The 12,124-nt window shown below is 44.5% G+C and overlaps 1 protein-coding gene across 1 annotated transcript in view; it reads left to right on the top strand.

Annotated features, from left to right (window-relative positions):
* LOC144500056 (collagenase 3-like) overlaps nucleotides 1-12,124 on the top strand; it is a 47,361-nt gene that overhangs the window by 12,149 nt on the left and 23,088 nt on the right. The gene's annotated exons all lie outside the window — the stretch shown is intronic.

Here is a 12,124-nt window from a genome sequence, read left to right as displayed (position 1 = left end):
TTCTCCCACAACCATGCCTATGAGGCTCCCTATCTCTGGACTCATTAGTCACAGAAGTCTCTGGGCTGTATGTTGTTGTGCATTCATGGTCTAGACTGGGTTCTTTGGGGTTCGTTTATTCTCCCAAAGTAAGCTACTTGAACTGCAGTTTATTAAAACCTTAATCTCTTTATTTACAGCAACTATGTACAAATTGGGAACTCTGCACAAGGTTGAAACTTCTCCTCTCTCCAGATCTCTGTTACTCAATCATATAATGTTACATCATCATTATATCAGTATTGTGCATTTCTGATGTTAACCCTTTATGCTACACTGTATTCAACTGTTGCGTCAATTTCCAAATTTGGGCCTCAAACTGATGGCCTGGCAAAAGGACCTTCTGTCCATTTGCCAGTCTTTTCCACCAAAGTCAGAAAATGAGAATTACACAATGTCACACTAAATCCAACACCTTTATTGAGAATTAATACAATTAAATCATACAGTTAACCCTCCCCCGCATGTGGTCAATCTAAGATTGGGGCAATACGGTGGCACAGTGATTAGCACTGTTGCCTCACAGCACCAGGGACCCGGGTTCGATTCCCAGCTTAGGTCACTGCCTGTGTGGAGTTTGCACATTCTCCCCGTGTCTGTGTGGGTTTCCTCCGGGTGCTCCGGGTCTCCTCCCACAGTCCAAAGATGTGCGGGTAACCAACCAGGATTTATGGAATGTTCTCGTGAACATATACTTGTAAAATCAGAAAGACAGAACTCTGAATAATCTTAGAATTACTAGTGAGTGTATGAAACAATCAAGAAGGAATCAGGTATAAAAGTCAGAAGCAAAAAAAGGAAAAAGAAAAAAGAACTGCAGAGCAAAGAGCAAGAAAAAAAGTACTTTACAATATTTTGGATGGAAATCAATTCAGTGCAATGAGATACCATCAGAGATACCAGAGATGGCAGAGTCAGAAGCAGAGAGAGATGAAGTATCCAACTTGACTCATTCTGGTGCCAAAATGGAGACACACCAGTCTGAAGTTGAAAAAAGTGAAGAAGATACTAATCCTTCCACAATTAGAATGGCCAACTAGTGCAGGAGGGGGAGAATGACTGCAAAGAAGGAAAGTATGAATTTACCCACTCCACATTGTTGCTAAGAAGATTCTCTAGGACTCCTAAAATAAGATGATATAGGTAGACTTGTGTTTCATAATGGGGAAATATTATTCCATCCTTAAGGAAAGCAATGTACTTGCATTTCAGCCCTCCATTCTTCCTAATGGAGAAAAAATTGAAGGTGATGCATCATGCTGTTGATTGCAATACAAAGCTAATTTTCCAGCAGTTCTTCTAACTGTAGCCATGCCTATAAGGTGGACTACACATTGTAGCTGTTCGAATCTGTTTAAGCAAATTCCTGGCTACTAAAAGCTATGGTACAGTCAAAAGCAATGTTATATGAGATGGATAGAGGTGTGATGAATAAAAGCAAAATACTGTGGATGTTGAAAATCTGAAATGCATAAAACAGAAAGTACTAAAAATACTAAGTATGTCTGGCGGCATCTGTGGAAAGGGAAAAACAGAGTTAATGTTTTGAGTCAAATATGACTCTTCAGCAGATGGAGACTGATAGGTCATAAATCAAGGTAATCACTTGATGAAGTCATTGCAAATGATTAGGAAAAACGGAAAGAAATTCTCAAACATATACTAAATGTAATTTTTCAAAGAGACCAAAGATTAATTTTCTATGGCATATGCTCCAAGCTGGGTGAGAAGTCCAATGGAAATTTATTTCATTTTATGGAATTGTTAGCCAAGTATAATCATATTTTGGGTAACCAGATTGATGAGGAAACGAAAGGCACACAAAAATAAATCTTTCAAGTACATTACTTGTCATCTGAGGTACGAAATGAATTTATTTAATAATGCACTAAGCACGTGGTGAAAACAATCCTGGATGAGATTAAAGGGGCCAAGTGCTCTTCAATAATTTGCAATATAACACCAGGCAGTGCACTCAAGGAACAGATAGCATTACAGATCAGATATATTCATCAAGTAATGACAGGATACTTTGTGATTTGTGGATATTTTTATGCTTCAGGGACTTTACCAAGAAGACTCAGAAGGAATTAGCTGAGATGATTCAAAAGACCACAGCTGAATAGATTTCAAATTTTTCCATAGGAAGGCTAATGATAATTGAACCAAAGTAGCAGGAAAATCTAAACTCCGGCAGCGCTTCTTTTAGACAGAATCCACGGTCACCTTTTATTCCATTTGTAGAGCATACCTTGAAGATCATTGACACCCTATTACAGAGAAGGTGATAATGCAAGCACAGATTATCAAGACAAGGCTGTGAAGGATCAGTTCTGAAAAATATTTTCTTGGTTGCAAATAGTGACACAGTACTCCCAGCTAGAATGTAAATGATCGGGTCTGTCTATCAGACCTGGAGACGCCACTATTTTTAGTGATTAGCATTAATTGCACCTATTTTGTATAATTCTGATTTGATTTGATTTGATTTATTATTGTCACATGTATGACTATCATATGTATGACTGTGCCATAGCTTTCACATGTATTAACATACAGTGAAAAGTATTGTTTCTTGCACGCTATACAAAGCATACCGTTCATAGAGAAGGGAACGAGAGAATGCAGAATGTAGTGTTACAGTCATAGCTAGAGTGTAGAGAAAGATCTGGTTAATGCAAGGTAAGTCCATTCAAAAGTCTGACAGCAGCAGGAAGAAGCTGTTCTTGAGTCGGTTGGTACATGATTTCAGACTTTTGTATCTTTTTCCCAACGGAAGAAGGTGGAAGAGAGAATGTCTGGGGTGTGTGGGGTCCTTAATTATGCTGGCTGTTTTATCAAGGCAGCGGGAAGTGTAGACAGAGTCAATGGATGGGAGGCTGGTTTGCTTGATGAATTGGGCTACATTCACGACCTTTTGTAGTTCCTTGCGGTCTTGGGCAGAACAGGATTCTCCTGAACCCAGTGCATTTTATTAAAGAAAATATGGTGCATTTGTCAGGAGAATTTGTTAGTTTCCATCATGCCTGAGTTTTAATTTTCTTTTTAAGAAGACTCTGAGAATAGATTTTGTTTGCTTTGCTGTTTGTTTTACTTGATGTAAAATACCATTTGTTGCTCGAGTCTGATCATACTTCCTGTCCTACCACCAACTAATTGCTGACAACTTAATTCAAGCTTTACTCCCTCTGTTTTAATTGTTTTACCATATTATGCTGTGTTCCTATTCTGTTAACAGTCTGTGTCCCCTCCTCCTGCTAAATTAGTTTAAACTCCTCCCAACAGAACTAGCAAACCTACCCGCAAGGATGTTAGTCCCGCTTTGATTCAGATGCAGACTGTCCCGCTCATACAGGTCCCACCTTTCCCAGAAACGGTCCCAGTGATCCAGGAATCTAAAACCCTCCCTCCTGCACGAATTCTTATACCACACATTCATCTGTGCTATTCTCCTATTTCTGTGTTCGCTAGCATGTAGCAGGGGTAATCCAGAGATTACAACTGAGTGGTCCTGCTTTTTAGTCTACTGCCTAACTCCCTGAATTCTTGATGCAAGACCTCATCTCTATTTCTACCTATGTCATTGGTACCATCATATACCAGAACCTCTGCCATCACCTTTCCTCCTCAGTGTGCGCTACAGTTCAGTGACATCCCAGACCTTGGCACCAGGGAGCCAACACACCATCCTGGAGTCACGTTTACGGCCACAGTAGTGCCTATCTGTTCCCCTGACTTAGAGTCCCCTATTAATTTTATTCTTCCTCTCTTTCTCCCTTCCTGTACAGACAAGGCTGCTTGTGGTGCCAGAAGCTTGGCTCTATTGGCACTCCCTGAGGGTACCAATGCCCTTATCGGCCTCCAAAATGGAATACCGATTTGAGAGGGACTGCCGAACCACCTGCCTGTTTCTCTTGGACTGCCTAGTGGTCATCCATTCCCTTCTTTACTCAAGTTCCTTTAGCTGCAGTGTGGCCACCACTCTTAATGTGCTACCCACAATGTTCTCAGACTCGCGTATGTTCCAGAGTGTCCCCAGCTACCATTCCAGTTCTGAAACCCAAGTTTCCAGGAGCTGTAGCCGGACACACTTCCTGCACACATGCTGGTCCTGAGCACTGGAAATGTGCCTGGCTCCCCACATAGAGCAGGAGGAGCAAACCACAGCTTGAGCTCTCCTGCCGGCTAAACTCTTTAAATACAAAACTTTGATTTTTTAAAAAAAAATCAAATTGACTGACAATTTAATATAGTTTGAAAATACCCACCAGGAATTACTCACCAATCACCTGCTCCCATTGGTCCCACGTGACTTTCTGAACTGTGTACGTCCCCGTACTACTGCCAATTTACCCTGCTGCCGCCGCCGAAAAGGTATGTCCATCAAATGAAGAAAACAATAAATAAAATTATTGCCACTTCATTTTGTAAATAATTTGCATGAAGTTTCTGTTCAGAACCTTTTCTCTAACCTGTTTAATGAACTGTGCATATTTAACTGTTTGGCAGCATCTTGGTTCAGGACAGAAAGATCATTTACTGTGTTCCTTGTTTTGTCATGGCCTTGCTGCTCCCTATCTCTGTATTATCCTCTAGTCCCACAACCTTTTAAGATATCTAATGTGCTTCTCTAATTCTGGTATCTTTTTCATCCCCAATTTTATTTGCTCCACCATTGGTGACTGTACATTCAATTGCCTAACCTCCAGCTCTATACCATCCCTACATCTCGTCACCTCTCTACTTTATTTGCCTCCTTTGAGACACTCTTCAAAACATACCTCTTTGACCAAGCTTTTGACCATCTGACCTAATAGCTCTTTATAAGGCTTGGTGTCATACTTGGTCTTATAACATTCCTTTGAAGAGCCTTGGAATGATTAATTATATTAAAGGCATTATATAAATCTAAGTTGTTGTTGAACATGTGAAGAAGTACCATTGGGTAATATGGGTCAGTCAAGAATTAACAAGATTTAATAGCTTAGCAACCCTTGCCAATGAAACTGATCTAATAGGATCTCAATAACATTGATTCACTTGCTGATCTGAAACTCAATCTTTCAAAACGTTTTAAAACTATGTCAGTTGAAAATTTCAAAATTAAGATTGACAGATTTCTTTTCGGCAAGGACATTAAGAATTGCAGAATCACAAATATACAATAGGTAAGATACAAATCAGCTACGAACTAACACAATGGTGGAACAAGCTTCAGGGGCTGAACTTCTCCTAAGTTCTCCCAAGAATTCCTAAAACATTACGAATTTAGAAGCTTAAGATAAGGTTTTCAAAAATGTGAAAACTTATTTTTATTCTTCCATTTTCTTTACTTCATGCTTTATTATTGATGAGTTGCATCATAAATTCCTCCATCCCAGTTTGGTACAAGTGTACCAACTACTCAGATAAAGGCAAAATACTGCAGATGCTGGAGCTCTGACGAAGGGTCATTCAGACTTGAAATATTGGCTCTATTCTCTCTCTCCATTTACTGTCAGACCTGCTGAGATTTTCCACCATTTTCTGTTTTTCTACCAACTACTCACTGCAACACCTCACCACAACACTGGTTACACCTGCAAAATTTTTAACATTCTCAGTTCTGATTGGAACATAGGAATTAGGAGCAGAAGTAGGCAATTCAGTCCTTTGAGCCTGCTCCGCCATTCAATCAGATCATGGTTGATCTCTCTCTGGTCTCAAATCCACCTCTCTCCCTGTTCCATAGAACCATAGAACCATAGAAAATTACAGCTCAGAAACAGGCCTTTTGGCCCTTCTTGTCTGTGCCGAACCATTTATTGCCAAATCCCACTGACCTGCACTTGGACCATATCCCTCCACACCCCTCTCATCCATGAGCCCGTCCAAGTTTTTCTTAAATGTTAAAAGTGACACCGCATTTACCACTTTATCCGGCAGCTCATTCCACACTCCCACCACTCTCTGCGTGAAGAAGCCCCCCCTAATATTCCCTTTAAACTTTTCTCCTTTCACCCTTAACCCATGCCCTCTGGTTTTTTTCTCCCCTAGCCTCAGCGGAAAAAGCCTGCTTGCATTCACTCTATCTATACCCATCAAAATCTTATACACCTCTATCAAATCTCCCCTCAATCTTCTACACTCCAGGGAATAAAGTCCCAACCTATTCAATCTCTCTCTGTAACTCAGCTTCTCAAGTCCTGGCAACATCCTTGTGAACCTTCTCTGCACTCTTTCATGTAACATCCTTCCTGTAACTAGGTGACCAAAACTGTACACAATACTCCAAATTCGGCCTCACCAATGCCTTATATAACCTTACCATAACACTCCAACTTTTATACTCGATACTCCGATTTATAAAGGCCAATGTACCAAAGGCACTCTTTACGACCCTATCCACCTGTGACGTCACTTTTAGGGAATTCTGTACCTGTATTCCCAGATCCCTCTGTTTAACTGCACTCTTCAGAGTCCTACCATTTACCCTGTACGTTCTACTTTGGTTTGTCCTTCCAATGTGCAATATCTCACACTTGTCTGCGTTAAATTCCATTTGCCATTTTTCAGCCCATTTTTCTAGTTGGTCCAAATCCCTCTGCAAGCTTTGAAAACCTTCCTCACTGTCCACTACACCTCCAATCTTTGTATCATCAGCAAATTTGCTGATCCAATTTACCACATTATCATCCAGATCATTGATATAGATGACAAACAACAATGGACCCAACACCGATCCCTGCGGTACACCACTAGTCACAGGCCTCCACTCAGAGAAGCAATCCTCCACAACCATTCTCTGGCTTCTTCCATTGAGCCAGTGTCTAATCCAATTTACTACCTCCCCATGTATACCTAGCGACTGAACCTTCCTAACTAACCTCCCATGAGGGACCTTGTCAAAGGCCTTGCTGAAATCCAGGTAGACAACATCCACCGCCTTCCCTTCATCCACTTTCCTGGTAACCTCCTCGAAAAACACTAATAGATTGGTCAAACATGACCTACCACGCACAAAGCCATGTTGACTCTCCCTAATAAGTCCCTGTCTATCCAAATATTTGTAGATCCTATCCCTTATCACACCTTCCAATAACTTGCCCACCACCGACGTCAAACTTACTGGCCTATAATTTCCCGGATTTCTTTTGGAACCTTTTTTAAACAACGGAACAACATGAGCCACCCTCCAATCATCCGGCACCTCCCCCGTGAATACTGACATTTTAAATATGTCTGCCAGGGCCCCTGCAAGTTCAACACTAGCTTCCCTCAAGGTCCGTGGGAATACCCTTTCCGGTCCTGGGATTTATCCACTCTGATTTGCCTCAAGACAGCGAGCACCTCCTCCCCTTTAATCTGTAAAGGTTCCATGACCTCCCTACCTGTTTGCCCTATTTCCGTAGACTCCATGCCCATTTCCTCAGTAAATACGGATGCAAAAAAATCATTTAGTATCTCCCCCATCTCTTTTGGTTCCATACACAGTCTACCACTCTGGTCCTCAAGAGGACCAATTTTATCCCTCACTATCCTTTTGCTCCTAACATACCTATAGAAGCTCTTTGGATTTTCCTTCACTCTGTCTGCCAAAGCAACCTCATGTCTTCTTTTAGCCCTCCTGATTTCCCTCTTAAGTAGCTTCTTGCACTTTTTATACTCCTTGAGCATCTGATCTGTTCCTTGCTGCCTGTACATTTCATACAACGCTCTCTTCCTCTTAATCAGTGTTACAATCTCCCTTGAGAACCAAGGTTCCTTATTCCTATTTACTTTGCCTTTAATCCTGACAGGAACATACAAACTCTGCACTCTCAAAATTTCTCCTTTGAAGGCTTCCCACTTTCCATTTACATCCTTACCAGAGAACAGCCTGTGCCAATCCATACTTCCCTGATCCCTTCTCATTTCATCAAATTTGGCCTTTTTCCATTTCAGAACTTCAACCCGAGGACCAGATCTATCCTTATCCATGATCAGGTTGAAACTAATGGCATTATGATCACTGGATCCAAAGTGTTCCCTCACACTCACATCCATCACCTGCCCTAACTCATTTCCCAATAGGAGATCCAATATCGCATCCTCTCTAGTTGGCACCTCTATATACTGATGTAGAAAATTCTCCTGAACACATTTTACAAACTCTACCCCGTCTAAACCTTTAACAGTATGCGAGTCCCAATCTATATGTGGAAAATTAAAATCCCCTACTATCACAACTTTGTGTTTCTTGCAGTTGTCAGCTATCTCTCCGCTGATTCGCTCCTCCAATTCTCGCTGACTATTGGGTGGTCTATAATACAACCCCATTAATGTGGTCAGACCTTTCCTGTTTCTCAGCTCCACCCATAGGGCCTCTGTAGACAAGCTCCCCAATCTATCCTGCCTGAGTACCGCTGTAACATTTTCCCTGACCAACAATGCCACCCCCCCCCCCACCTTTTATCCCTCTGCCTCTATCCCGCCTGAAACATTGGAACCCTGGAACATTGAGCTGCCAGTCCTGCCCCTCCTGTAGCCAAGTTTCACTAATGGCTATAATGTCATATTTCCATGTGTCTATCCACGCCTTCAGCTCATCTGCCTTCCCCACAATACTCCTGGCATTGAAATAGACTCACCTCAAAAGATTATTTCCACCACACTCAACCCTTCCATTTGTGATTTTGCTTGAACTAACCTGTCTTTTTACCCCTGCTCCACTATCTGCTCTGGCACTCTGGTTCCCATCCCCCTGCAAATCTAGTTTAAACACTCCCCAATAACACTAGCAAATCTCCCTGCAAGTATATTGGTCCCCTTGCAGTTTAGGTGTAACCCGTCTCTCTTGTACAGGTCCCACCTGCCCCAGAAGAGGTCCCAATGATCCAAGAATTGGAAACCCTGCCCCCTGCACCAGTTCCTCAGCCACGTGTTCATCCGCCCAAGCATCCTACTCCTGCCCTCACTGGCATGTGGCTCAGGTAGCAATCCTGAGATTACTACCCTCGGGGTCCTGCTTTTTAACTTCCTTCCAGGCTCTTTGTACTCACTCTTTAGGACCTCCTCACTCTTCCTTCCTACGTCATTTGTACCGATGTGTACCACGACATCTGGCTGATCACCTTCCCACTTTAGAATGCTGTGCACGCGATCAGAGACATCACTGACCTTGGCACCTGGGAGGCAACAAACCATGAGGGAGTCTCTGTCCCGACCACAGAACCTCCTGTCCATACCTCTGACCATTGAGTCCCCTATCACTACTGCTCTCCTCTTCTTCATCCCACCCTTTTGCGCTGTAGAACCAAACTCAGTATCAGAGTTCCGGCTGTCGCAGCTTGTCCCAGGTAAAGCATCTCCCACAACAGTATCCAATTCAGTATACCTGTTGTGGAGGGGTATGGCTCTGCCTGTCCTTTCACATTGCCATTTCCACTCCTTACAGTAACCCAATTTCCTGTGCTCTGCTGCTCAGGTGTTCCCCATATCCCTTTAACCTGTTTTTAAAATCAGAAATATATCTATCTCCTTCTTGAAACCATTTAATGATTCAGACTCCACCGCGCTATGGGACAGCAAGTTCCACAAATTCATTGCTCTCTGTGAGAAGTAGTTCTTCCTCATCTCAGTTTTACATCTACTGCCTCTCAGCCTATACTTGTGACTGATGTCTGGGTGTTCCTTTTTTTAAAACGCCATGAGTAGTCTTTGAACAGTAAAGGCAGATGTCAAAACAGCTGCACAGCAAAAGATAGATGGATGGATGGATAGATGGATGGATGGATGGATGGATGGAAGGGATGAACGGACTGAAGGAATGGAGAGATGGACAGATGGAGGGACGAACAGATGGATGGATGGATGGACAGACGGATGGGTGGGTGAGTGGACAGACGGACGGACAGACGGATGGACAGATATGTATTTTCCCTATGAACATGAAGTAGGGTTAGGACGGGCATGAGCTCTATCTGTGGGTGAGTTGTGGTCTGTCGGTGATCCGTCAGTGAGATGAGATCTGTAAGTGAGCTGTGATCTGTTGGTGATCTGTAGTGAGCTGTAACCTGTGGGTGAGCTGTGATCTGTGGCGTGAGCTGTGATCTGTTGATGATCTGTCAGTGAGATGTGACCTGTGGGTGAGCTGTGATGTGTGGGTGAGCTGTGATGTGTGGGTGAGCTGTGTGATCTGTGAGTGAGCTATAACCTGTGGGTGAGCTGTGTGATCTGTGGGTGAGCTGTGTGATCTGTGGGTGAGCTGTGATGTGTGGGTGAGCTGTGTAACCTGTGGGTGAACTGTGTGATCTGTGGGCGAGCTGTGATCTGTGGGTGAACTGTGTGATCTGTGGGTGAGCTGTTATCTGTGGGTGAGCTGTGTGATCTGTGGGTGAGCTGTGATGTGTGGGTGAGCAGTGTGATCTGTGGGTGGGCTGTGCTCTGTCAGTGAGCTGTGATGTGTGGGTGAGCTGTGTAACCTGTGGGTGAGCTGTGATGTGTGTGTGGGCTATGTTATGTCAGTGAGCTGTGTGCTCTGTGAGTGAGTTGTGATGTGTGAGTGGGCTGTGTAATCTGTAGGTGGGCTGTGTAACCTGTGGGTGAGCTGTGTGCTCTGTGAGTGAGCTGTGATGTGTGGGTGGGCTGTGTAATCTGTAGGTGGGCTGTGTAACCTGTGGGTGAGCTGTGATGTGTGGGTGAGCTGTGGTGTGTGGGTGGGCTGTGCTCTGTCAGTGAGCTGTGATCTGTGGGTGAGCTGTGATGTGTGGGTGGGCTGTGTAACCTGTAGGTGAGCTGTGTAACCTGTGGGTGAGCTGTGTAACCTGTGGGTGAGCTGTGTAACCTGTGGGTGGGCTGTGTAACCTGTGGGTGAGCTGTGTGCTCTGTGAGTGAGCTGTGATGTGTGGGTGGGCTGTGTAATCTGTAGGTGGGCTGTGTAACCTGTGGGTGAGCTGTGATGTGTGGGTGAGCTGTGATGTGTGGGTGAGCTGTGTAACCTGTGGGTGAGCTGTGATGTGTGGGTGAGCTGTGATGTGTGGGTGGGCTGTGCTCTGTCAGTGAGCTGTGCCGAGCTGGATGGACCCTTTCCCTTCTGCAGCCTCCCCACAGGGACGCACCCGGCTTCTGAGAAGCACCTGCGATGCTGGGAGGAGGCAGCCAATCAGAGATCTGCGGGGGAGGGGGGGGGGGGGGCGAGAGGGATCTCGCGAGGCGCGGCGCGTGCGCGGAGAGGTTGAGCGAGCGAGGGAGCGGAGAGAAAGAGAGAGAGAGAGTGCGGGATGAAAGAGGAGAAAGAGAACAAGGGGCGAGAGCGGCGAGTGGAGATCCAGTTCAGAGACAGAGAGGAAGGGGAGAAACGGAAAGAGAAAGATGAGAAAAAGGAGGTGCTCACTAAGGTGTGGGCCGCGGGTTGCCGGCTTTCTGCCCTCAAGCTCGAAAAACCGTTTTATTTTGAGGGGGGAGGGGAGGGCGGGGGCGGGTACGAAGAGCGTTGCGGGGTTTCCATGGTGACGGGAGAGTTAAAATGATAAAGCTGGCGGGGCAGCCTCGAGCGCCGGGACCGCACGCGCTGCTGCACTGCTGTCCCTCCTCAATGCTGCTGCCGCCGCCGCCCGCTCCGTGTGCTCATTGACAACCACTTCATCATCAACCATTATCATCACCGTGCGTGATCCACATCCATATTCCACTCTGCTGGGGCAGAAATCTTCCAACGAATCCCAGGCAGAAACGGGCATTGTCCTTTTTCATGGCTAAACTGGCTTCACTTCACCACCACCACCATCATCATAATCTTGAGCAACATAATGTGCAATTTTTGGGCTTATATTTCTGTGACCGTAAATCGGATGACATGGGGGACACGGGTTCAGGCTATTTTTTTTTAAATTCAGCGCGGTGAAATTCCCCCCTCCCCCTCAAGAGAAAAACAGCTTTTTCTGCAACCACGATCCCGTAGTCTCACATCGCATGTTTTAAAGCCGCATGCCGCTGTCATTTTGTTAGCAGTCCATTCATTGTGCAGATAAGAACATCCCATTTCTTTATTGCATATATATCCTGGGTTTTTTTTTAACCGATCTTTTAAGACTGACACGGACTGGATGGGCCTCCTAAGCTATAA

This window comes from Mustelus asterias, chromosome 10 (assembly GCF_964213995.1).
Source record: "Mustelus asterias chromosome 10, sMusAst1.hap1.1, whole genome shotgun sequence".
In the NCBI taxonomy this organism is placed as follows: domain Eukaryota; kingdom Metazoa; phylum Chordata; class Chondrichthyes; order Carcharhiniformes; family Triakidae; genus Mustelus; species Mustelus asterias.
This window is presented reverse-complemented; position numbering and strand designations above follow the sequence as displayed.